Below are 26,426 nucleotides of genomic sequence, written 5' to 3'. Positions count from 1 at the left end.
AAGCTTTTTCTATCATATTACAATGTGGTATAAACACTTTTTATTAGATTATAAATGATATATGCTGTGTTTTAAAATTGAGTCCCATGAGCTGAGAAAATCTGTTGAAGTTTAGAAACAGATCACTAGAAATTTCCTGTTTTATTATGCACTAGAAAGGCATTGTACTGTAACCAATAAATATTCTATAATTTAATATTAAACAGTAGTTTAAGAAGAGGTAAGAACAGCCAATGATTTGAATCAAAGTATATTTGTGAGTGTAAAGCAATGCCAAGTTTTATGTATACAGACAATCTACAAACTAATGACAAAGTTCTAACAAGCAAAAACTTAAAATCAAGAGCTGCTTTTTTGAACAATTCAACCAACTCAACAAATATCATAATTAATTAACTCAAAACAACACAAAAAATAGGTTCCAAATATTCCATTTTTTTCCTGTAAGTAACTGGTTGAATTGGCATAAATTCAGTGATATTACCTGAAAATTATTGGTTATGATAATTTTCAAATATTGATGGTTTACCGACAGAAAATTTGAGTTATCAATTACTCTTTTATCTGTGGTATTTAATGTAAAGTTTATCCAAACTTCTAAAAGTAGACCTTGACTAGGGAAAAAGAAGGTTTGAAAGTCAAGTGAAGATATCAAAAGCAGTAATAATGTAGGTTATATCAAAGTTGATTTAATTTGATTATCTAACATCATTAATTCTAGGCTGCATTCTAACAGCACAGTTGTACATTTTTTTCAGAATCCCAAATCATCATAATCAACTCTTTTACTAACCTACTATACCTCTCAGTACTTTGAATTAATTCTTTCAACTATACCTGCACAAAAATATTAGTAGTCATAAGTAATATCATATATAAACACTGCAGACAATAAAAAGAGAAGATAGGTGATTTCTCCTTCAGCACAGGACAGAGTAACTGTTACTGGACTTAACTATCTACCATGAAAAAATATAAAACCAGACAAAATGTATAAGGCAGCTTTTTCCAGACACTAGAAAACAGCACAGTACAATTATCCTTGAGATAAAGGAAACAGGTAAAACCCATGGTCACCAGACAACATCTGAAATCAGCAATTTACTAAATGTGATAAACACCAGACTGAAGACTGTAGTAGAAAGGGTCAATAAACTTGAAGATATAGTAATAAATAGTATCTAATCTGGAGAGAGAGAGAAAGAAAAAGAGAGAGAGAGAAAGCCTTAGTAACATAAAAAACAGTATCAAGTGATCAAAATTACATGTATTCGAGTTGCGGGAAAGGAGAGAAACAATGCGGCAGACACACACACACACACACAGACAGACAAAAAACAAACAGTGAATGAGAAGCCTAAAGCAATAATGGCTAAAATTTCCCCAAAATTTGGTGGGAGGGACTTCCCTGGTGGCGCAGTGGTTAAGAATCCGCCTGCCAATTCAGGGGACACGGGTTCGAGCCCTGGTCCGGGAAGATCCCACGTGCCACGGAGCAACTAAGCCCGTGTTCCACAACTACGGAGCCTGTGCTCTAGAGCCTGCGCACCACGACTACTGAGCCCATGTGTGACAACTACTGAAGCCCACGCGCCTAGAGCCTGTGCTTGCAACAAGAGAAGCCACCGCAATGAGAAGCCCGCACACCGCAACAAAGAGTAGCCCCCGCTTGCCGCAACCAGAGAAAGCCCACGCAGCAACGAATACCCAAAACAGCCAAAAATAAATAAATAAATTAATTAATTATTTTTTAAAAAATTGGGTGGGAAAAAAATATCAATAGAATATAAAGAAAACCACAACTAGTCACATCACAGCAAACTCTTACAAATGAAAAGACAAAGGAAGAATCTTAAAAATAAAGATAAAAAATGCATTGCATTCAGAAAAACAGTATGATATGTAATATAAATGATGGCTGACTTCTTATAACAATGTTGGCTAGAAGAAAACGGAATGACATCCCCAAAGTGTTGAATGAATGAAAATGTATCCTAAAATTTTGTAACCAGTGAAAATGATAGTGAAATAAACTTATTTTTAGAAGAAAAAAGTTGAGAAAGTCTGTTGGAAATTCAGATTGATCAGAAAAATATTAAGAGCACTGGGAATCATAAATATATAGGCAAATGCAAGAGACTATATTCAGTACTATAGTAAACAGTGATACATCAAGGAAGCATATCTCAGCAACCACGAAAAAATAATGCAAATAGACACAGCTAAAAAGCAAATAGAGTAATTAAAATGAAATACTAAAACTTATCAGATTATCTAAATGAAAGCAAGAATGAGGGACAGAAGAGACAAAAGAAACACAATTATATTAAAAAAAAGAAAAATGGCTGATGAATCCAAATATCTAAATAATTACAGTATATATTTACATGCAAAACACACAATTAAAGTGGAGTTTCTTAGAATTAAAAATAAGACATAATTAAAAGCAGTTTACAAGAGATTTAGCTTAAATAAGCAGATGAGAATCTGGTGGGAAGTAAAGGAAGGAAAAAATGTATCATGGAAAAGGTGAGCATAAGAAAGCTGAAGTGGCTTTATTGATATCAAACAAACTAAAGACAAGAAGTTCAGGTGATCTGATGTGTCAATGTAGGGTCATCAGTTGTAACAAATGCACCACCCTGATGAGTGAGGTTGGTAATAGAGGAGGCCATACATGTGTGGGGTCAGGGAGGATATAGGAACTCTCTGTCCCTTCCTCTCAATTTTGCAGTGAACCTAATTGCTCAGAAAAAAAAAAAAAATTAAAGTGTAAAAAATTGGTAAAAATAATTTGTATAGCAACTTCATAAAGGAAGATATATGAATGGCAAATAGCATGCAGAAAAGTACTCGATATCATTAGTAATCAGGAAAATTTAATTTAAAGCAAACTGAGATGCCATTACACACACGCACATTCACACATTAAAATGGCTAAAATTTTACAAACTGAGAATTCCAAAATTTAGCAAGGAGGTAGAGCAAGCAGAATTGTTATACATTGCTAGTGGAATTTTAAAATAGTTTGAAAAACTATTTAGCAGTTTTTCATAAGGCTAAATCTACACCAATCCTATAACCCAACAATTATACTCCTAGGTTTTAATATAAGAGAAATAAAAATATATGTACATCAAAATATTTATATGCACATTTTATAGTTTTATTAACAATAGCTAAAACTGGAAACTACCCAACTCTCTGTCAACATGAATGGATAAACAAATAGTATATGTATGTGATGGAGTACTATTCACCATTAAAAATAAATTAATTTAAAAGGTACAAATTCATGCAATAACATGAATGACTCTCATTCAGCAGGCAGCTAATGAGAAGTAGTCTATGCAGACAGGAGAAAAATGATTACTAACAATTTGGAAAACCTGGGTGCTACTGCCAACTAGGTGTATTATAAGCTCTATGATCAAGATTTTTTAGAGTGAAGAGTCAGTACACATGTTATAAAATATCCTTACAAAACTGTCTATTTTAAACTTTACCTTTCAGCCTTAGTGCTGAGGTTTCAGGACCATTCTTCAAAGTATAAAACACTAATCATGTATGTGAAAAAAACTTATTTTGAGTGAAATAAACCCGATGAAAGAGTACCCACTGAATGATTTCATTTATGGGACTTTCAAGAACAGGTGAAACTAACCTATAATAATAGAAATCAGAACAGTGGTTGCCAATAGAAGGGTAGGAATTCACTGGTGGGAAACACAATATTATATCTTGATTGAGGTGTTGGTTACAAGGGTGTATACGTTCGTCAAAACTCATGAAATTGTCCACTTAAGAACTATGTATCTCAAAGCACTTAAATTTTACCTTAAAATACACAATTTAAAAGTGAATCCCTTCCTGACCACTGATTTGGATATTCAGCATAAATACCTTAGTTAAATATTAAGTCAATTGAACATATTTTTAACTGCCTGTAGCTATCACCTTGGAACAACTACTTTTTTATATATATATATATAACTATATTTTTCTTCCCTCTCTTTGTTTGCCAAGTGCTATTTAAATTTATTTATTTATTTTTATTTATGGCCGTGTTGGGTCTTCGTTTCTGTGCGAGGGCTTTCTCTAGTTGTGGCAAGCGAGGGCCACTCTTCACCGCGGTGCGCGGGCCTCTCACTATCACGGCCTCTCTTGTTGCGGAGCACAGGCTCCAGACGCGCAGGCTCAGTAGTTGTGGCTCACAGGCCCAGTTGCTCCGCGGCATGTGGGATCTTCCCAGATCAGGGCTCGAATCCGTGTCCCCTGCATTGGCAGGCAGATTCTCAACCACTGCGCCACCAGGGAAGCCCCTGGAAAAACTACTTATTGACCCACACTTTATCCAAATCTTTGTGATGTAAAAGTTTGTTTTAACAGAAATAGTTTTAATATGTGTTGGCTAAGAGGACAGCTGGCCAGTAAAAGGATACTCCTTCCTTCATCCTTTCCTTTGCTACACATTTCAGAGAAAATGTCTCTAGAACTCTTTTTGCAACTCCCAACTGCTGGTTCTTGCTACTTAGCAGCAAAATATAAAAATATTCAACACAAATACATATCCATTTGACACATGACTCTACACAAAAAGGTGCTTTGTAAAAATTATTATGGTAAGACTTTCCAACTTTTTTCACTATTTATCCAAGAGAGATTTTAAGAAGTACTTAAAACTCTGTGGGGGAAAAAAATGGGACACCATCCAGGACAGAATTATTTTTCTGTCTGCAGAGGCTTCTGGCTTAAATGCTGTAAATAAAAAGCACCAGTTGTTCTGACTCATACTGTACATTTTAAAGTCAATAGATTTAAATATAGAGCAACATCAATGTTTAAAATCATTTCTGTCCATTTGGTATTTGTGATGCCAAACTCATTTAAGGAAGGAATTTTTATTTCTTAATTTTAGAAGTCACTCTCATTGGCCATTGTATTCATTAGACTGATATAGTTTTGTTTTATTTTCAGATGTGGAATTTTCAGCAGAATTCACAGAACTCAAAATTTGGTATTCCTTCAAAGCAATGCAGACAAAACATCTGTTTTTCATATATTCATTGGCAGATAGGTTTATTGAGATATTATATAAACATTAATAGAATTCAGGGAGGCCATTCAACTTTCCAAGAAGGGGATATTTATGCCTGCCATTTTATAACTGTGAGCTATTGGGATTTTAACAAGACTTCAGAAAGAATGGTTAGGTGTTTGCATACCAGTTTTACTATCTGGAGAGATAAATTTATTTTTCAGTTCCTTTCCCAGTATGAGCTCTGATAAAGAGATTAAGATAATTTGGGAATCTTAATTTTTTGGACGAAAAAAGAAAAAAAAAGCTATCACGTTTCCTTTATTTGACTACTGGAATAATAAGTGCTCTATCATCTTACTTTCTACTTTCATAAGAATTTTATCATGTTTTCTCTTAGTGTATTATTTTTGGTATAGCAAACAAGTATATAAATAAACTGTAAAAGCCCCACTTCCATATCAACAGGCACCAAAGAATAATGATATAAGATTTCTATATGTGTAATTACAGATATTTCATTTGTATATGTTACCACTTTAAAGCAAGTTGTTTTTCTTTTTACCATTAAATTTTTCAATTAAAAAAAATCTGTGCCTCATGTCTTGATATGGAAGTTTTTATAAGACTACAAAAAATTTATCCTATAAATTTGTCTTATGCTTCCATATTTTTGTAATTTTTCCACATATACATTTTTAATCCTGTAAAAAGTTTGTTTCTATATGTTTTAAGTACAGGTAGGCTACCTTGTAGACTAATGTCTAGCTGCATTTACTTAATTGTCTTGCATGTTATTCTTCCTATAGGGAAAATTATGAAAAGATAACAGAGTTAGACATCATTCCAGGGCTACAGACATTTATTTATAGGAATAGTATAACTGATTTATCTCCATCAGATTGTATCATTGATACTTTATATAACTAATAATAGTTGATCTGAAGTGATCTTCATCACAAAATACCCCCCCACACACATTGGTTCACTTTCTGTATTTTATTTTGTCTCTTCCCCTGTTCTACTAAGAGAGCTGAAAAAATATTACTGTTCATCATGGAGACCTCAACAAGTTTGGGCATACAGCTATTTAGAAAGGAGGTTTTAGGACATGTTAGAGTAAGATGGAAAATAAATTTACAATTATGGTCTTAAAGAGGCATGGTGTGCATTACAAACTAAATGGTTTTCTAGTGCAGGTGTTAAATGAACTCATTTTAAAACACAAAATATTAGCTGCAATGCTATAGAATTTCTAAACAGAGTTTTCATTTTGAGATATATTTTCAAAACAAAGAATTGTATTGTGATTATCATTATCCATTGTAAAGCTTAAGTGAAAGTTTTTTTTTTATTAATTAAATATGGAAGAGATTTAAAACCAACAAAATGACATTTATGATAATTTTAAAAAAATTACTTGCTGTAACCATGCACATATTTGTAGACACAAAGGCAAGGTTCCTAAAACTTTTACAAATTAAAACCAGTTTCTATCACATTGTAAAGTTCAATTTTCTTAAACAAAAAAAAATTTTATTTGTTTTTGTCTTCTTGGCTTTTGGGGGGCATTATATCTGCTTAATTGCTACATAGTTCCAGCTGAACTGCCTGCCAACTTGCTATTGGTATTTCTCTAATTAAAACTGTAATTAAATTTGCGATAAAATATAATTAACCTAAATTTTAGGCCCGATTTGAACCTCCCACTTTGCCCAGAAGCGCCAAAGACTTTAAAGATTCATGCAAAATTCTAAAAATTAATAAGCGTGGGTCTCATGCTCCCTTAGTTACTGCATACTCTACAGTTTGCAGATCTACTAAAAAGAACAGTGGGAGGGATTGTTTGGTTGTTTGTTTTGTTTTGCTCTCTCCCTAAAAAATTATCTGATCATATTCCCTTGCCTGTAAGCTATCTGAAATCAGACTTTCCAGAGTAAATTCTCTTTCTACCCGGCACATTCATACCAATAAAAGACAAGATCTTCTCATGACTAAGAAAACATATAGTCCTTTGGACAACTAATAGATATGTACAGTATGTATAGGAAAACGTTTTCAAGGCTATATTACCCACCTTAATAATGATGAAATTTCATACATATGTGTGACCTTTCCTCAATGGGAACATAAATTAGGTACTGATACGGAACCATTTCAAAATACCCCTATATCTATTTGAGAAGATAAAATAATTCTAAATCACATTTAGAATACATTTATTAATCTTTATCATTAAAATTTATAAAACTATATTTAATATTTGCATGGTACTGATACTTAAGACAAGTTTTTAAAAGAATACCATCTGCCTATCAAAAGTACAAGAGCATAAACAGACTGACAGTCCTAGGAATATTAAGTAAAAAACAGAAAGAGTTTGATAGTGTGATCAAAGAAACAAGGAAAAAATCTGTACATAATTTAATAAAAGCCTTTAAGTAACATAATTTAAAAAGTTAAGAATCCACAAGGATGGATATACTTTACATTCTAAGTTTTAGATTAACTAAAACTGAGAGTTTCAAGACACTATAAACATCTTATGGACAGAGTCTATGTTTTGGCTTTCTCAGATGAACCCTGATGAAGTCACTGGCTCCTTGAAGAATTTCAAATAAGCTCTCTAAAGATTTGGATATAAAATGGATGTTTCATAACAGAAATGCGGCTCCCCATGTGTGAGGTGACCCACAAACCTTACTCAGGACCTCATCTATTACTTTGGGCCAAAGAATGCTTGCAAATGTGGAAAGGAAGCAGGAAGAATCAAGTGGAAGGTCCTAGACTTCTTTTTTTTTTTTTTTTTTAAACATCTTTATTGGAGTATAATTGCTTTACAATGGTGTGTTAGTTTCTGATGTATAACAAAGTGAATCAGCTATACATATACATATATCCCCATATCTCTTCCCTCTTGCGTCTCCCTCCCTCCCACCATCCCTATCCCACCCCTCTAGGTGGTCACAAAGCACCGAGCTGATCTCCCTGTGCCATGCGGCTGTTTCCCACTAGCTATCTATTTTACATTTGGTAGTGTGTATATGTCCATGCCACTCTCTCACTTTGTCACAGCTTACCCTTCCCCCTCCCCATATCCTCAAGTCCATTCTCTAGTAGGTCTGTGTCTTTATTCCCGTCTTGCCCCTAGGTTCTTCATGACCTTTTTTTTTTTTTTCTTAGATTCCATATATATGTGTTAGCATACGGTATTTGTTTTTCTCTTTCTGACTTATTTCACTCTGTATGACAGACTCTAGGTCCATCCACCTCAAAAAATAACTCAATTTCGTTTCTTTTTATGGCCGAGTAATAGTCCATTGTATGTATGTGCCACATCTTCTTTATCCATTCATCTGTCGATGGACACTTAGGTTGCTTCCATGTCCTGGCTATTATAAATAGAGCTGCAATGAACATTTTGGTACATGACTCTTTGAATTATGGTTTTCTCAGGGTATATGCCCAGTAGTGGGATTGCTGGGTCGTATGGTAGTTCTATTTTTAGTTTTTTAGGAACCTCCATACTGTTCTCCATAGTGGCTGTAACAATTTACATTCCCACCAACAGTGCAAGAGGGTTCCCTTTTCTCCACACCCTCTCCAGCATTTATTGTTTCTAGAGTTTTTTGATGATGGCCATTCTGACTAGTGTGAGATGATATCTCATTGTACTTTTGATTTGCATTTCTCTAATGATTAATGTTGTTGAGCATTCTTTCATGTGTTTGTTGGCAATCTGTATATCTTCTTTGGAGAAATGTCTATTTAGGTCTTCTGCCCATTTTTGGATTGGGTTGTTTGTTTTTTTGATATTGAGCTACATGAGTTGCTTTTATGTTTTGGAGATTAATCCTTTGTCAGTTGCTTCATTTGTAAATATTTTCTCCCATTCTGAGGGCTGTCTTTTCGTCTTGTTTATAGTTTCCTTTGCTGTGCAAAAGCTTTTAAGTTTCATTAGGTCCCATTTGAATGATGCCACCGATTGTAAATTTCAGCGTGTGTGTCTAGTTTTTTTCCTGTTGAATGGGTACAAAAAAGCAAAACAACAGAAAACCGTTTAGAAACTGAATTTGCTGTCGTGTCTTGTGGAACGAGGGGCCTCCGAAGCACTCGCCACGGGAGTTTGAGTCGGAGCATGAAATTGGTGTGCACGCCTGCCTGGCGCCCCGCACACAAGCCGGGCAGAGGCCTCCCGTGCAGAGCGCAGGTGCTTTCTGAAAACTGTACTCGTCAGGCCCTCCGAGTTACAGTTTAAGCCGTTTTATCTAGACTTGTATTTAGAACGTGTCACTTTCTCTGCACTGTTACTGCCCGTACGGAGTCACAGACGACATCGGATAACTTCCTCTAGGAGAATGCAAGCCTTAATAAACAATACCTATTTAGCAAAAAAAAAATAATAATAATAATAATGAGAATGAGTTTGGGAGTGTTCCTCCCTCTGCAATATTTTGGAAGAGTTTGAGAAGGATAGGTGTTAGCTCTTCTCTAAATATTTGATAGAATTCTCCTGTGAAGACATCTGGTTTGGGCTTTTGATTGTGGGAAGATTTTTAATCACAGTTTCAATTTCAGTGCTTGTGATGGGTCTGTTCATATTTTCTATTTCTTCCTGGTTCAGTCTCGGCAGATTGTGCATTTCTAAGAATTTGTCCATTTCTTCCAGGTTGTCCATTTTATTGGCATATAGTTGCTTGTAGTAATCTCTCATGATCCTTTGTATTTCTGCAGTGTCAGTTGTTACTTCTCCTTTTTCATTTCTCATTCTATTGATTTGAGTCTTCTCCATTTTTTTCTTGATAAGTCTGGCTAATGGTTTATCAATTTTGTTTATCTTCTCAAAGAACCAGCTTTTAGTTTTATTGATCTTTGCTATTGTTTCCTTCATTTCTTTTTCATTTATTTCTGATCTGATCTTTATGATTTCTTTCCTTCTGCTATCTTTGGGGTTTTTTTGTTCTTCTTTCTCTAATTGCTTTAGGTGTAAGGTTAGGTTGTTTATTTGAGATGTTTCTTGTTTCTGAAGGTAGGCTTGTATAGCTATAAACTTCCCTCTTAGAACTGCTTTTGCTGCATCCCATAGGTTTTGGGTCGTTGTGTTTTCATTGTCATTTGTTTCTAGGTATTTTTTGATTTCCTCTTTGATTTCTTCAGTGATCTCTTGGTTATTAAGCACTGTGTTGTTTAGCCTCCATGTGTTTGTATTTCTTACAGATTTTTTCCTGTAATTGATATCTAGTCTCATAACTTTGTGGTCGGAAAAGATTCTTAATACGATTTCAATTTTCTTAAATTTACCAAGGCTTAATTTGTGACCCAAGATATGATGTATCCTGGAGAATGTTCCATGAGCACTTGAGAATGTGTATTTTGTTGTTTTTGGATGGAATGTCCTATAAATATCAATTAAGTCCATCTTGTTTAATGTATCATTTAAAGCTTGTGTTTCCTTATTTATTTTCACTTTGGATGATCTGTCCATTGTTGAAAGTGGGGTGTTAAAGTCCCCTACTATGATTGTGTTACTGTCGATTTCCCCTTTTATGACTGTTAGTATCTGCGTTATGTATTGAGGTGCTCCTATGTTGGGTGCAAAAATAATTACAAATGTTCTATCTTCTTCTTGGATTGATCCCTTGATCATTATGTAGTGTCTTTCTTTGTTTCTTGTAAGAGTGTTTGTTTTAAAGTCTATTTTTTCTGATATGAGAATTGCTACTGAAGTGGGTCTCCTGTAGACAATATATATATGGGTCTTGTTTTGTATCCATTCAGCCAGTCTATGTCTTTTGGTTGGAACATTTAATCCATTTACATTTAAGGTAATTATCAATATGTATGTTCCTATTACCATTTTCTTAATTGTTTCGGGTTTATTATTGTAGGTCTTTTCCTTCTCTTGTGTTTCCTGCCTAGAGAAGTTCCTTTAGCACTTGTTGTAAAGCTGGTTTGGTGGTGGTGAATTCTCACCTTTTGCCTGTTAGTAAAGCTTTTAATTTCTCTGTCAAATCTGAATGAGTTCCTTGCTGGGTACGTAATCTTTTTTTTTTTTTTTTTTTTTTTTTTTTTTTTGGGTACGTAATCTTGGTTGTAGGTTTTTCTCTTTCATCACTTTAAATATGCCCTGCCACTCTCTTCTGGCCTGCAGAGTTTCTGCTGAAAGCTCAGCTGTTAACCTTATGGGGATTCCCTTATGTGTTAGTTGTTGTTCTTCCCTTGCTGCTTTTAATATTTGTTCTTTGTATTTAACTTTTGATGGTTTGATTAATATGTGTTTTGACATGTTTCTCCTTGGATTTATCCTGTATGGGGCTCTCTGTGCTTCCTGGACTTGATTAACTATTTCCTTTCCCATATTAGGGAAGTTTTCAACTATAATCTCTTCAAATATTTTCTCAGTCCCTTTCTTTTTCTCTTCCTCTTCTGGGACCTTTATAATTCGAATGTTGGTATGTTTAATGTTTCCCAGGGGTCTCTGAGACTGTCCTCAATTCTTTTCATTCTTTTTTCTTTATTCTGCTCTGCAGTAGTTATTTCCACTATTTTATCTTCTAGGTCACTTATCTGTTCTTCTGCCTCAGTTATTCTGCTATTGATCCCTTCTAGAGAATTTTAAATCTCATTTATTGTATTGTTCATCATTGTTTGTTTGCTCTTTAGTTCTTCTAGGTCCTTGTTAAACGTTTCTTGTATTTTCTCCATTCTATTTCCAAGATTTTGGATCATCTTTACTATCATTGTTCTGAATTCTTTTTCAGGTAGGCTGCCTATTGCCCCTTCATTTGTTAGGTGTGGTGGGTTTTTGCATTTCTCCTTCATCTACTGTGTGTTTCTCTGTCTTCTCATTTTGCTTAACTTACTGTGTTTGGGGTCTCTTTTTCGTAGGCTGCACGTTCGTAGTCCCATTGTTTTTGGTGTCTGTCCCCAGTGGATAAGGTTGGTTCAGTGGGTTGTGTAGGCTTCCTGGTGGAGGGGACTAGTGCCTGTGCTCTGGCCGATGAAGCTGGATCTTGTGTTTCTGGTGGGCAGGTCCACGTCTGGTGGTGTGTTTTGGGGTGTCTGCGGCCTTATTATGATTTTAGGCAGCTTCTGTGCTAATGGATGGGGTTGTGTTCCTGTCTTGCTAGTTGTTTGGCATGGGGTGTCCTGCACTGTAGCTTGCTGGTCATTGAGTGAAGCTGGGTCTTGGCGTTAAGATGGAGATCTCTGGGAGATTTTCACCATTTGATATTACGTGGAGCTGGGAGGTCTCTGGTGGACCAGTGTCCTGAACTTGGCTCTCCCACCTCAGTGGCACAGCCCTGATGTCTGGGTGGAGCACCAAGAGCCTGTCCTCCACACGGCTCAGAATAAAAGGGAGGAAAAAAAAAGGAAGAAAGAAAGAAGATAAAATAAAATAAAATAAAATAAAACAAAATAAAATAAAATAAAAAATAAAGAATAATTATTAAGAAAAAAAATTTTTTTAAGTAATAAAAAAAAATGGACAGACAGAACCCTTGGACAAATGGTAAAAGCAAAGCTATACAGACAAAATGACACACAGAAGCATACACATACGCACTCACAAAAAGAGAAAAAGGGGAAAATATATGTATATTGTTGCTCCCAAATCCACCTCCTCAATTTGGGATGATTCGTTGTCTATTCAGGTATTCCACAGATGCAGGGTACATCAAGCTGATTGTGGAGATTTAATCCACTGTTCCTGAGGCTGCTGGGAGAGATTTCCCTTTCTCTTCTTTGTTCACAGAGCTCCTGGGGTTCAGCTTTGGATTTGGACCCGCCTCTACGTGTAGGTCACCTGAGGGCATCTGTTCCCCGACGGGGTTAAAGGAGCAGCTGCTTCGGGGGCTCTGGCTCACTCAGGCCGGGGGGGAGGGAAGGTTATGGATGCGTGGCAAGCCTGCAGCGGCAGAGGCCAGCGTGACGTTGCGCCAACCTGAGGCGCGCCGTGCGTTCTCCCAGGGAAGTTGTCCCTGGATCACGGGACCCTGGCAGTGGCGGGCTGCACAGGCTCCCAGTAGGGGAGGTGTGGATAGTGACCTGTGCTTGCTCACAGGCTTCTTGGTGGTAGCAGCAGCAGCCTTAGCGTCTCATGCCCCTCTCTGGGGTCCGCGCTGATAGCCGCGGCTCGCGTCCATCTCTGGAGCTCATTTAGGCGGCGCTCTGAATCCCCTCTCCTCATGCACCAGGAAACAAAGAGTCAAGAAAAAGTCTCTTGTCTCTTTGGCAGCTCCAGACTTTTTCCCAGACTCCCTCCTGGCTAGCTGTGGCGCACTAGCCCCCTTCAGACTGTGTTCACGCCGCCAACCCCAGTCCTCTCCCTGCGATCTGACTGAAGCCCGAGCCTCAGCTCCCAGCCCCGCCCGCCCCGGCAGCTGAGCAGACAAGCCTCTCGGGCTGGTGAGTGCTACTCGGCACTGATCCTCCGTGCGGGAATCTCTCCGCTTTGCCCTCCGCGCCTCTGTGGCTGCGCTCTCCTCCGTGGCTCTGAAGCTTCCCCCCTCCGCCCCCCGCAGTCTCCGCCCGCGAAGGGCCTTCCTAGTGTGTGGAAACCTTTCCTACTTCACAGCTCCCTCCCAGAGGTGCAGGTCCCGTCCCTATACTTTTGCCTCTGTTTTTTTTTTTTTCCTTTTGCCCTACCTAGGTACGTAGGGAGTTTCTTGCCTTTTGGGAGGTCTGACGTCTTCTGCCAGCGTTCAGTAGGTGTTCTGTAGGAGTTGTTCCACATGTAGATGTATTTCTGATGTATTTGTGGGGAGGAAGGTGATCTCGTCTTACTCTTCTGCCATCTTGAGGCATCTCCCCGTCCTAGGCTTCTTACTTCTGAGCCTGTGCATGTGCATACCTTGGATTTCTGAGTGAGATGTATAACTATTCTGAGTTGATTTTAACAATCCAAATCTCTCTCTTAATTCACCAACAAATAATTGTTGAAATATTACATTTTGGTTTCTCTCTCCCTCACCCCCTTGAATGTAAAATTCTCAAAAAAATATGTTAGATGAATTAATGCATTTTGCTTTATTAATGGGATAAAGGTATTGGTCTTTTATCAATATTTTAAATTAATGAGCCAAATAGGTAATATTTTAGTGTATATTCAAATTGTGTTTATAATTGAGCCACTCATATATTTAAAGAAGCATTAATGTGTTTAAATATCTGTGAAGTGTCAGGACCCTCAATAAATTGATTTCTTTATTCAACTTAGGCATCTTTAGGGGATATTTATGGAAAGAACAAAATATTCACTAACAAATAGTATGATGTGTTTCAGGAGTCTGAAGCCATGGCCAAGATCTATCATCTTCAGAAGTTAGTTGAATCAAACAATTCTTATGATTCCAAGATGGGGAATTTTGTTCCTGCTCTCAGATCTAAGTATAGTGTGACTTGAGATGACTTTTTCTATGTTTGTAAAGAAACAGAGTTTACTGGTATAGGCTAAGACAAAAGTAAAAATAACACTTTTCCTGTGGAGTTCCACAGATTTATATTTTAAAACTGGCCTCTATTCCTTCCTGTATAGGTTATTCAGTAAAGCTTCAAGGAAAGTTGTAATTCTCCATGCTTCCCAGTAATGTTGCCAGAAATTCTGCAACTTTGAGAAAACGTGTAGGGAAAGGTTGCTTTGCACCCTAGTACAATACACGCAGTTCATCTGCCTCTGACAATGCAAGGCATATCTTAGTTAAATGAACAAAGAGAAGTGGCAGCTTGGAAAAATAAGTAAAGAAAGGAGAAAAATGTGAAAAATACTTTATTAAACTAACATGAAATACAGTTATAAAAACCTTAGACTCTGAGGACTAGAAGGGATTTTAATGCCTATCCTATCCAATTTACCATCAAAATCTGAATCTCTTTTGCAGATTTCTCTCTCAGTGGTTACTAGAACATATTTGGAAATTAGTTGTGACAGTGGACTTATTTTATCCATAGTAATTCCTTTTAACTTTGAACAGTTTTAATAGCAAGTCATCTCTTTTACTGAACATCGTCATATTCAACAATGAGGGTATGATCATTAAGATTTTTGGAGTCAGTCTTCCTGGGCTCAAACACTGGCTCTTCTGTTTTCTAGCTGTGTACTATTGAGCAAGTTACCAATGAGTAAAACATGTTCATAATAATAATATTCACCTCTTAGAGTTCTTACTTTCCTTCTCTTTATGGAAATGGAGATAATAAAACTTCCTTTGTAGGACTGATGGGGGAATGAATAAAATTGATGAATAAAGTATCTATTACAAGTCAGTGCTCAATACTGACAGCTATTTTTATTATTAAATTACTTCACTATATTGTCCTACTTTCTCTGACTTTATTCTAGGTCATCTATTTAAGGGGTGTGCCAAGCATCGGATGCAGAGCTTCAGGTATTATCAGATCATACCAATGCAAAGTAAAGCAAAATTATATCACTCCTTTTTCATAAAATACACAACTTCCATTAAAATCCACAAATTCAATTTATGTTTTTGGTTTGACCTGTTATCCATACTATTATCATATTTATTGTTGAATATTGTCCTGAAGTCTTTGGGTAAAGTTTTTATTTAAAACATCTTCTGTCCACTCTCTGATAAAGTCTCAAACATCTTCTAGAAAGCCATTAATGACTCATGAACTGTGTGGACATATATCTTTGAAAACAAGCACTAGAAACCAGCATTGATGTCCAGTCACCTACCAGAATTTCACAGGGATTTCCATTAACTAAGAACAAAATAATCAATATTTTAAAAATTGTCATTGTGAGCCCACTTCTGTTTGGACCATCTAAACAAAAGTGGAAGTATTGTTTCCCCCTGCCGCAACATCCTCCAGTTAAAAAGTACAATATAAGTGCCAACCAGAATACAACACTTATTATTTTTGCTTTTCTTTGAAAAAAACTGATTACTGAATAACAACTCATAGTCTTAATCCTAAAATCTTTCTTTATTGGATGTATTTTTGCTGATGAAATTTCTCCATATGTTATAAAGAAAGCCTGCTAGAAGCCAGGAAATGAACATCAAACTACTGATCAAACTAATAGTGAATCAGGCTACTATTTTTACATCATTGTGAAGACTGGAACACATAAACATTATTAGGAAAAATGGAAATTATATATATATATATATATATATATATACACACACACACACACACACACACACACATACTGGTTTCACCATAAAAACTGTAGGCCGCTCAAGTAAAGACAGGATAAACACTATGAGCAGTAGTCATACTTAGGATTGTAGTTATTTTAGAGTCATTGTGACCCCGTGATAGAAAAAAATTTGCCTAGCAAAACATTACTTCATGAACGCCTACTGGAAGCTGGGGATTGGACATCAAACTTTTGATCAAACTAAGGAGAATAGGTCCAAGGAAAATTATTATACCATCCCTTGTTTAACTGAGGGTGAATAAAGAAGGAAAAGCAGTTTTGTGATCTGCATAAAAACAAAACAAAAACCCCACAACTTTCAGACCAAGGGGAAAAGGGTATCATGTTGAAAACTCAATGGAAGATGAATTTTCGAATATGACTTACAGGAACTGGAAAAAACAATAAAAACTATCTTATACTGTCAGAAGGATGATGAAGCATGGTATCTTTGAAATAGGAGCAGAAATACATTACAAGATAAAAGATTGAGAAGGAAATGCAACAGGATAGTATTTTTAAAGGATATGGATAAGTTAAGAAAGAATTTGGAATAAAGTGAGAAACAAAAATTTTAAAGCACATTAAAAATTTACTCATGACTGCAAAGAATTAAGTCAATATGATATTTACAGATAACAAATATCAATTTTCTCAGATTCCAAAGTAAAAGCAATAATTGATTAAATGATAGAGAAAGAGGTAAGACATGGAAAATGGAAAATAGAAATATAATATGGAACTCCCTCTTGCGAGAGCACTGGAATCACAACTAACTGCTGAACAACCATCAACAGAGAGACACTGGAACTCACCAAAAAAAGATGCCTGACATCCAAAGACAAAGGAGAAGCCACAATGAGATGACAGGAGGGGCACAATCACAATAAAATCAAATCCCATAACCACTGGGTGGGTGACTCACAAAACTAGAGAACAATTATGCCACAGAAGTCCATCCACTGGTGTGAAGGTTCTGAGCCCCACATCAGGCTTCCCAACCTGAGGGTCCGGCAATGGGAGGAGGAATTCCCAGAGAATCAGACTTTGAAGGCTAGCGGGATTTGACTGCAGGACTTTGACAGGAGTGGGAGAAACAAAGACTGCACTCTTGGAGGGCACACACAAAGTAGTGTGCGCATTGGGACCCAGGGGAAGGAGCAGTGACCCCATAGGAGACTGAACCAGACCTACCTGCAAGCATTGGAGGGTCTCCTGCAGAGGTGGGGGATGGCTGTGGCTCACCTGGGGGACAAGGACACTGGCAGCAGAAGTTCTGGGAAGTACTCCTTAGTGTGAGCCCTCCCAGAGTCTGACATTAGCCCCAACAAAGAGCCTGTAGGCTCCAGTGCCGGGTCGCCTCAGGCTAAACAACCATCAGGGAGGGAACTCAGCCTCACCTATCAGCAAACAAGTGGATTAAAGTTTCACTGAGCTCTGCCCACCAGAGCAACACCCAGCTGTACCCACAACCAGTCCCTCTCATAAGGAAGCTTGCAAAAGCCGCTTAGATAGACTCAGCCACCAGAGGGCAGACAGCAGAAGCAAGAAGAGCAACAATCCTGCAGCCTGTGGAACAAAACTACATTCATAGAAAGACAGACAAAACAAAAATGCAGAGGACTATGTACCAGATGAAGGAATAAGATTAAACCCCAGAAAAACAACTAAATGAAGTGGAGATAGGCAACCTTCCAGAAAAAGAATTCAGAATAATGATAGTGAAGATGATCCAGGGCCTTGGAAAAAGAATGGAGGCAAAGATCGAGAAGATGCAAGAAATGTTTAACAAAGACCTAGAATAATTAGAGAACAAACACTTAGAAGAAATAAAGAACAAACAAACAGAGATGAACAATACAATAACTGAAATAAAAAATACACTAGAAGGAATCAATAGCAGAATAACTGAGGCAGAAGAACGGGTAAGTGACCTGGAAGACAGAATGGTGGGATTCACTGCCATGGAACAGAATAAAGAAAAAAGAATGAAAAGAAATGAAGACTGCTTAAGAGATTGCTGGAACAACATTAAATGCACCAACATTCACATTATAGGGGCCCCAGAAGGAGAAGAGAGAGAGAAAGGACCCAAGAAAATATGTGAGGAGAAAAACTTCCCTAACATGGGAAAGAAAATAGCCACTCAAGTCCAGAAAGTGCAGAGAGTCCCAGGCAGGATAAACCCAAGGAGACACATGCTGAGACACATAGTATTCAAATTCACAAAAATTAAAGGCAAAGAAAAATTATTAAAAGCAACAAAGGAAAAACAACAAATAACATTCAAGGGAACTCCCATAAGGTTAACAGCTGATTTCTCAGGAGAAATTCTACAAGCCAGAAGGGAGTGGTATGATATATTTAAAGTGATGAAAGTGAAGAACTTACAACCAAGATTACTCTACCCAGTAAGGATCTCATTCAGATTCGATGAAGAAATCAAAAGCTTTACAGACAAGGAAAAGCTAAGAGAATTAAGCACCACCAAACCAGCTCTGCAACAAATGCAAAAGGAACTTCTCTAAGTGGGAAACACAAAAGAAGAAAAGGACCTACAAAAACAAACACAAAACAGTTGAGAAAACGGTAATAGGAACATACATATCAATAATTAACTTAAATGTTAATAGATTAAATGCGCCAACCAAAAGACACAGGCTTGCTGAATGGATACAAAAACAAGACCCATATTTCTTATCTACAAGAGACCCACTTCAGACCTAGGGACACATACAGACTGAAAGTGAGGGGATGGAAAAAGATATTCCATGCAAATGGAAATCAAAAGAATGCGGGGGTAGCAATACTCAGATAAAATAGACTTTAAAATAAAGAACGTTACAAGAGACAAGGAAGGACACTACATAATGATCAAGGGATCAATCCAAGAAGGACATATAACAATTATAAATATATAGGCACCCAACATAGGAGCACCTCAATACATAAGGCAAATGCTAACAGCTATAAAAGAGGAAATCGACAGTAACAAAATAATACTGGGGGATTTTAACACCTCACTTACACCAATGGACAGATCATCCAGACAGAAAATTAATAAGGAAACACAAGCTTTAAATGATACAATAGACCAGATAGACTTAATTGATATTTATAGGACATTCCATCCAACAACAGCAGATAACACTTTCTTCTCACGTGCACACGGAACATCCTCCAGGATAGATCACATCTTGGATCACAAATCAAACCTCAGTAAATTTAAGAAAACTGAAATTATGTCAAGCATCTTTTCCGACCACAACGTTCTGAGATTAGAAATAAATTATAGGGAAAAAAACGAAAAAACACAAACACATGGAGGTTAAACAATACATTATGAAATAACCAAGAGATCACTGAAGAAATCAAAGAGGAAATAAAAAGTACCTAGAGACATATGACAATAAAAACACGACGATCCAAAACCTATGGAATGCAGCAAGAGCAGCACTAAGAGGGAAGTTTATAGCAATACAATCCTACCTGAAGAAACAAGAAAAATCTCAAGTAAACAATCTAACCCTACACCTAAAGGAACTAGAGAAAGAACAAACAAAACCCAAAGTTAGCAGAAGGAAAGAAATCATAAAGATCAGATCAGAAATAAATGAAATAGAAACAAAGAAAACAATAGCAAAGATAAATAAACCTAATAGCTGGTTCTTTGAGAAGATAAACAAAATTGATAAACCTTTAGCCAGACTCATCAGGAAAAGAGGGAGAGGACTCAAATCAATAAAATTAGAAATGAAAAAGGAGAAGTTACAACGGACACCGCAGAAACACAAAGCATCCTAAGAGACTACTACAAGCAACTCTATGCCAATAAAATGGACAACCTGGAAGAAATGGACAAATTCTTAGAAAACTATACCCTTTCAAGACTGAACCAGGAAGAAGGAGAAAATATGAACAGGCCAATCACAAAGTACTGAAATTGAAACTGTGATTAAAAATCTTCCAACAAACAAAAGCCCAGGACCAGACGGCTTCACAGGTGAATTCTATCAAACATTTAGAGGGGGGTTAACACCCATCCTTCTCAAACTCTTCCAAAAAATTGCAGAGGGAGGAACACTCCCAAACTCATTCTAGGAGGCCACCATCACCCTGATACCAAAACCAGACAAAGCTGTTGCAAAGGAAGAAAATTAAAGGCCAATATCACTGATGAACATGGATGCAAAAATCCTCAACAAAATACTAGCAAACAGAATCCAACAGCACATTAAAAGGATCATACATCATGATCAAGTGGGGTTTATTCCAGGAATGCAAGGATTCTTCAATATACGCAAATCAATCAATGTGATACACCATATTAACAAACTGAAGAAGAAAAACCGTATGATCATTTCAATAGATGCAGAGAAAACTTTTGACAAAATTCAACACCAATTTATGATAAAAACTCTCCATAAAGTGGGCACAGAAGGAACCTACCTCAACATAATAAAGGCCATATATGACAAACCCACAGCCAACATCATTCTCAATGGTGAAAAACTGTAAGCATTTCCTCTAAGATCAGGAACAAGACAAGGATGCCCACTCTCACCATTTTTATTCAACATAGTTTTGGAAGTCCTAGCCCCAGCCATCAGAGATGAAAAAGAAATAAAAGAAATCAAAATTGGAAAAGAAGTAAAACTGTCACTGATTGCAGACGACATGATACTATACATAGAAAATTCTAAAGATGCCACCAGAAAACTACTGGAGCTCATCATTGAATTTGGTAAAGTTGCAGGATACAAAATTAATACACAGAAATCTGTTGCATTTCTACACACAAACAATGAAAGATCAGAAAGAGAAATTAAGGAAATAATCTCATTTACCATCGCATTAAAAAGAATAAAATACCTAGGAATAAACCAACCTAAGGAGGTAAAAGATCTTTACTCAGGAAACTATAAGACACTGTGAAAGAAATCAAAGATGAAACAAACAGATGGAAAGATATACCATGTTCTTGGATTGGAAGAATCAATATTGTGAAAATGATTATATTACGCAAAGTAATCTACAGATTCAATGCAATCCCTATCAAATTACCAATGGCATTTTTTACAGAACTAGAACAAAAAATCTTAAAATTTGTATGGAGACAAACAAGACCCCGAGTAGCCAAAGCAATCTTGAGGGATAAAGATGGAGCTGGAGGAATCAGACTCCCTGACTTCAGATCATACTACAAAGCTACAGTAATCAAGGCAATATGGCACTGGCACGAAAATAGAAATATTGATCAATGGAACAGGATAGAAAGCCCAGAGATAAACCTACGCACCTATGGTCAACTAATCTATGACAAAGGAAGCAAGGATATACAATGGAGAAAAGACAGTTTCTCCCATAAGTGGTGCTGGGATAACTGGACACCTACATGTAAAAGAATGAAATTAGAACACTCCCTAACACCATACACAAAAATAAACTCCAAATGGATTAAAGACCTAAGTGTAAGACTGGACACTATAAAACTCTTAGAGGAAAACATGGGAAGAACGAGCTTTGACATAAATCACAGCAAGATCCTTTTTGACCCACCTCCTAGAGAAATAGAAATAAAAACAAAAATACACAAATGGGACCTCATGAAACTTCAAAGCTTTTGCGCAGCAAAGGAAACTATAAACAAGATGAAAAGACAACCCTCAGGATGGAAGAAAATATTTGCAAGGGAATCAATGGACAAAGGATTAATCTCCAAATATATAAACAGCTCCTGCAGCTCAATGTTAAAAAAAACAAACAACCCAATCCAAAAATGGGCAGAAGACCTAAATAGACATCTCTCCAAAGAAGACATACAGATGACCAAGAAGCACATGAAAGCTGTTCAACATCACTAATTATTAGAGAAATGTAAATCAAAACTACAATGAGGTATCACCTCACACCAGTTAGAATGGGCATCATCAGAAAATCTACAAACAACAAATGCTGGAGAGGATGTGGAGAAAAGGGAACCCTCTTGCACTGTTGGTGGGAATGTAAACTGACACAGCCACTATGGAGAACAGTATGGAGGTTCCTTAAAGAACTAAAAATAGAACTACCATATGACCCAGCAATCCCATTACTGGGCATATACCCTGAGAAAACCATAATGCAAAAAGACACATGCACCCCAATGTTTATTGCAGCACTATTTACAATAGCCAGGTCATGGAAGCAATTTAAATGCCCATCGACAGACGAATGGATAACGAAGTATGGTACATATGTACAATGGAATTGCTCAGCCATAAGAAGGAATGAAGTTGGGTCATTTGTAGAGATGTGGATGGACCTAGAGCCTGCCATACAGAGTGAAGTAAGTCAGAAAGAGAAAAACAAATATCGTATATTAACTCATATATGTGGACTCTAGAAAAATGGTACAGATGAACCGGTCTTCAAGGCAGAAATAGAGACACAGATGTAGAGAACAAACATACGGATACCAAAGGGAGAAAGTGGAGGGGGGTGGTGGTGGTGGTGGTGGGATGAATTGGGAGATTGGGATTGACATATATACACTAATATGTATAAAGTGGATAAGTAATAAGAACCTGCTGTATAAAAATAAATAAATAAATAAAATTCAATATTCCAAAAAAATAAATATGGGAATAATTTCTCTTCTGAAAGAAGAAATCACCAAGTATTATAGAAAGCAGTATTCCTAAACTGGAATTACGCATACTTAATGGGATTCTTAAATTATAGTAAAAATCAATGAAAAGCAGCCCATTCTACGAACTATACTGATAATCTAGTTTGCATTACAAGAATAAAGTAGAATCCATCAAGCATTCAGAAAATAATAATACACATAAGGTTGAAACACATAAGTAAGATATTTAGGGCATTAGAATTTTTCTCCTGCAGTATCAAATTCCAGAATTCAATAGAGAATTTTGGAAGGAAAAATTTGTGAACTAAGAATTTTACTCCAATTAAATTTCCTTTCGTGTGAGGGTTACAGAAATACAAACTGATATGAAACCACGGGAGAAATACATCATACATACAAATGTAAAAATGTTGGTGCGTGATGTAATCCACCCACTCTACAGAAAGGTTAAAATTAATAACCCAGGATTGCATAAATCATATAATAATAATAGTAATAATACATTTTATCAATTACAGAATACACAAGGTACCATAAATATTAAAAAGAAACATTACTTCAGCAAACCATATCTGATTGACAATTCTAATGTACTTAAACATTACTCTAATGTACCTTTTTTATCTGATGCTTAAAAGCAAACTACTTTATTATTATCCCTTACTATGCAAACCAATATGCAATTCTACAGAAGAAATTCTTCTCTAAGAACGCTTCACCTGTCAGAGTTTAGTATTGTTTGGTATCATAGCAAAGTAATTCACAGAAATCATATATGCATATATATCTATATATATATATGATTATATATATATCATAATTTACACATATTAAACTCACATGAAACAACTGGGAAAATAAATCTCATATATAAACATTGAAATGTTGGTGATGATGTAGGAAAATATAAATTTGTATATAAAACCAAAAACCAAACTAAATGAAAGTATTATGGCCATTATTGTTGGCTCCTTTCTAGATTTCTTCATTTGCTGAATTTTCTTTGATAAACATGTACTACTTTTAAATTTTAAAAAAAAAGCAATTCATAAAAAATTAGTTTTGGCCAGTCACTCTTGTTAATCCATATAACTGTATCTTTACTTATTTAAATGGTTTTCAGAACTAGTATAGGATATATTGATTTTTATTCTATTAGATTAGGTCCATTGTTCTGGTTAGTCAAAGTTTTTTCAAATGGATCTTATTACTTAATTTATTTACTACCAGGTCCAGCCTAATGTCATCCACTAATTTGATAAGCATGTCCTCAATCTTTTATCCAAACCTTAAATTAGAACCAAGAGCAGAGCCAAGAGAATCTCACTCTATCTTGATATAAATCCACTCATTAGTAATCCTTGGTCATGATTCAACCAATGACTAATTTACCTAACTGCCTTTGACTCACATTCATATTCTTCCCTTCTTATTCACAAGTCTGTCATGAGGAATTAACATAAACGCCTTACTGATTTTCACATATGTCCTAAGGATTACTTTCCTCTGATCTACTAATGTGATATACTTGTCAAAGAAGACTAGGATAGTCAAATATCTTGTTCATACCTATGTATCTAAATGAAAATGTTGCTGATGAATTTATAAACATGTCAAAAATATGTAAAAAAAGTTTATTCTTTATACCCATTAAAATAAAACCTCTCATTATCTCAAAATACTAAAAAACATTTTACCAGTTGACTAAGTATTATGAGACTGTATAACATGACACGAAATTAGCGTTAACTCACCAAATACTTTTTAAGCCTTCTAAAATACTTTTAAAACAATACTTTTTAAAAAAATTATAAGGAAAAGCCATTTCAAAAAGCTGAAAAAGTAAACCTGAAAACTACAAAAAATGATTAAGTTGTTGCCATTGTGAACATTTTCTGGAAAATACATTTTTTAAAAAGTCAAAGGGTTTGGTTGATATGAGTACCCTAAGAATCAGAGACAGCAAAAAAGGAGTGAGGGAGCCAGAGGCTTTAAACAAAGAAACTCAACTCCATTTAATGGCAACAAGCTACCCTGTCCAGGGACCCACAGGAATATCAGAAATCAACAAATACAATAGGCTTATTCTCATTAAAGAATACAAAGCATATAGTGGCCACCCCATGCACCATTCCTATGTGCACTAAGGATTTGCTATCATTTTACTACATATATTATAAATACTAAATAATACCTAGAAATAATTATTTGAAAAATTTTAATGATAAAATTACAGCTTGCTATTTTTTATTATTCTATTGTCACACAATCTTCAAATAATTCTTGGCCCAACATGCACATGATTGCTCTAATTGTGTATTCACCGGCTAGAGTACCAATTTAATTCTACTTTTCGAGTTCTACAATGTAAAGTGTTGCCCCAGCTGATTTCTCAGTGAAGAATTTCAAAAGAATAGCTGAATTCTTTCACCCCTAGGTAACTTACAAAGACCCACAGTCTTATCTCTGCCTAGTGGGTTATAGAAATTAATGTATTCCTTGACTGAATAAAAGGTACATGAATGAATGAGAGGAACATAAATGAATGGTCAATTTCTCATCAAGAATTAATAAAAATGGAAAGGGAGAAAAAAAGGAGAAAGTGTACTATTGTAGAAAAAAATGCTTAAATCAACTATAAATCAGTATAGTTAGACAGGTTTCTGGATGGATTTTCCTGTCCTTAGACTAAACAAATATGAAGCTCCTGGGGCAAAACTCAAGTATTATCTGTTTGGTCTAATCTTGAACTCTTTCTAGCAAATGGAATTATATATCTTTAACATTTTAATTGCTGAAGTGTATAACATGTTAAGTGTTTTAGTGGGATTGAAAAACACTTTCTGTTTAGGGTTTCATCAAATTGTATTTGACATTATTTAGGAATTTTTGCTAGTGCAAATCCTAGCAAACTGGTAATATTTTGGCTTTAAAGTAGATAAACCAGGGTTCAAAATCCAAATGCAGCTCTAACTAGCTACTGGATCTCAGATAAATAACTATCAGTGAAATAACTTTATTGTAGTATTTCAATATAATCATGTAAATAAAGCAAATGTCACTTTGATTCATATAGTTTATCATTCATTAATATATGCAACTTACTTAGACTTTCAGTTTATTTGTAATCACAGATATTAATTCCTTATTAATTTGCAGAATACAAGGCTGTTCAAGCACTTAGAAAGTGGCAAAGAAGTCCATGTATGTTCAAGCTAATCATACTGCTTAAAAAAATTTCCCATAGTAGGCTTTATTTTGTTTTCAGCCAGTTGGTAGGAGAACACTGTCCTGCCAAAATCAGAGCAGGCTGGAAGACTGTCATTCTGCAATGGCTCAATTAAAAAAAACAAAAAAACACCTAAACTAAAATATTCACAGCTAATCCTGTTACCCTGTTGTAGCATCACCACCCAGGGACAAATGAAGTGTTTGGCACACCAGAAATGCTAGAATTCTAATTTGTTCTATCCAACTTAATCCTCAATTTGCATATGTGGTTTGGATTGCTTTACTGACCTCCCTGCCCCATGTCATCTTCCATCTTCTGCAAAATTGGATTGCCTATCCATAATTTCATTCAT

Source organism: Balaenoptera acutorostrata, chromosome 2 (genome assembly GCF_949987535.1).
Source record: "Balaenoptera acutorostrata chromosome 2, mBalAcu1.1, whole genome shotgun sequence".
NCBI lineage: Eukaryota > Metazoa > Chordata > Mammalia > Artiodactyla > Balaenopteridae > Balaenoptera > Balaenoptera acutorostrata.
The sequence above is the reverse complement of the archived record's forward strand: the minus strand, read 5'-3'. Positions refer to the sequence as shown.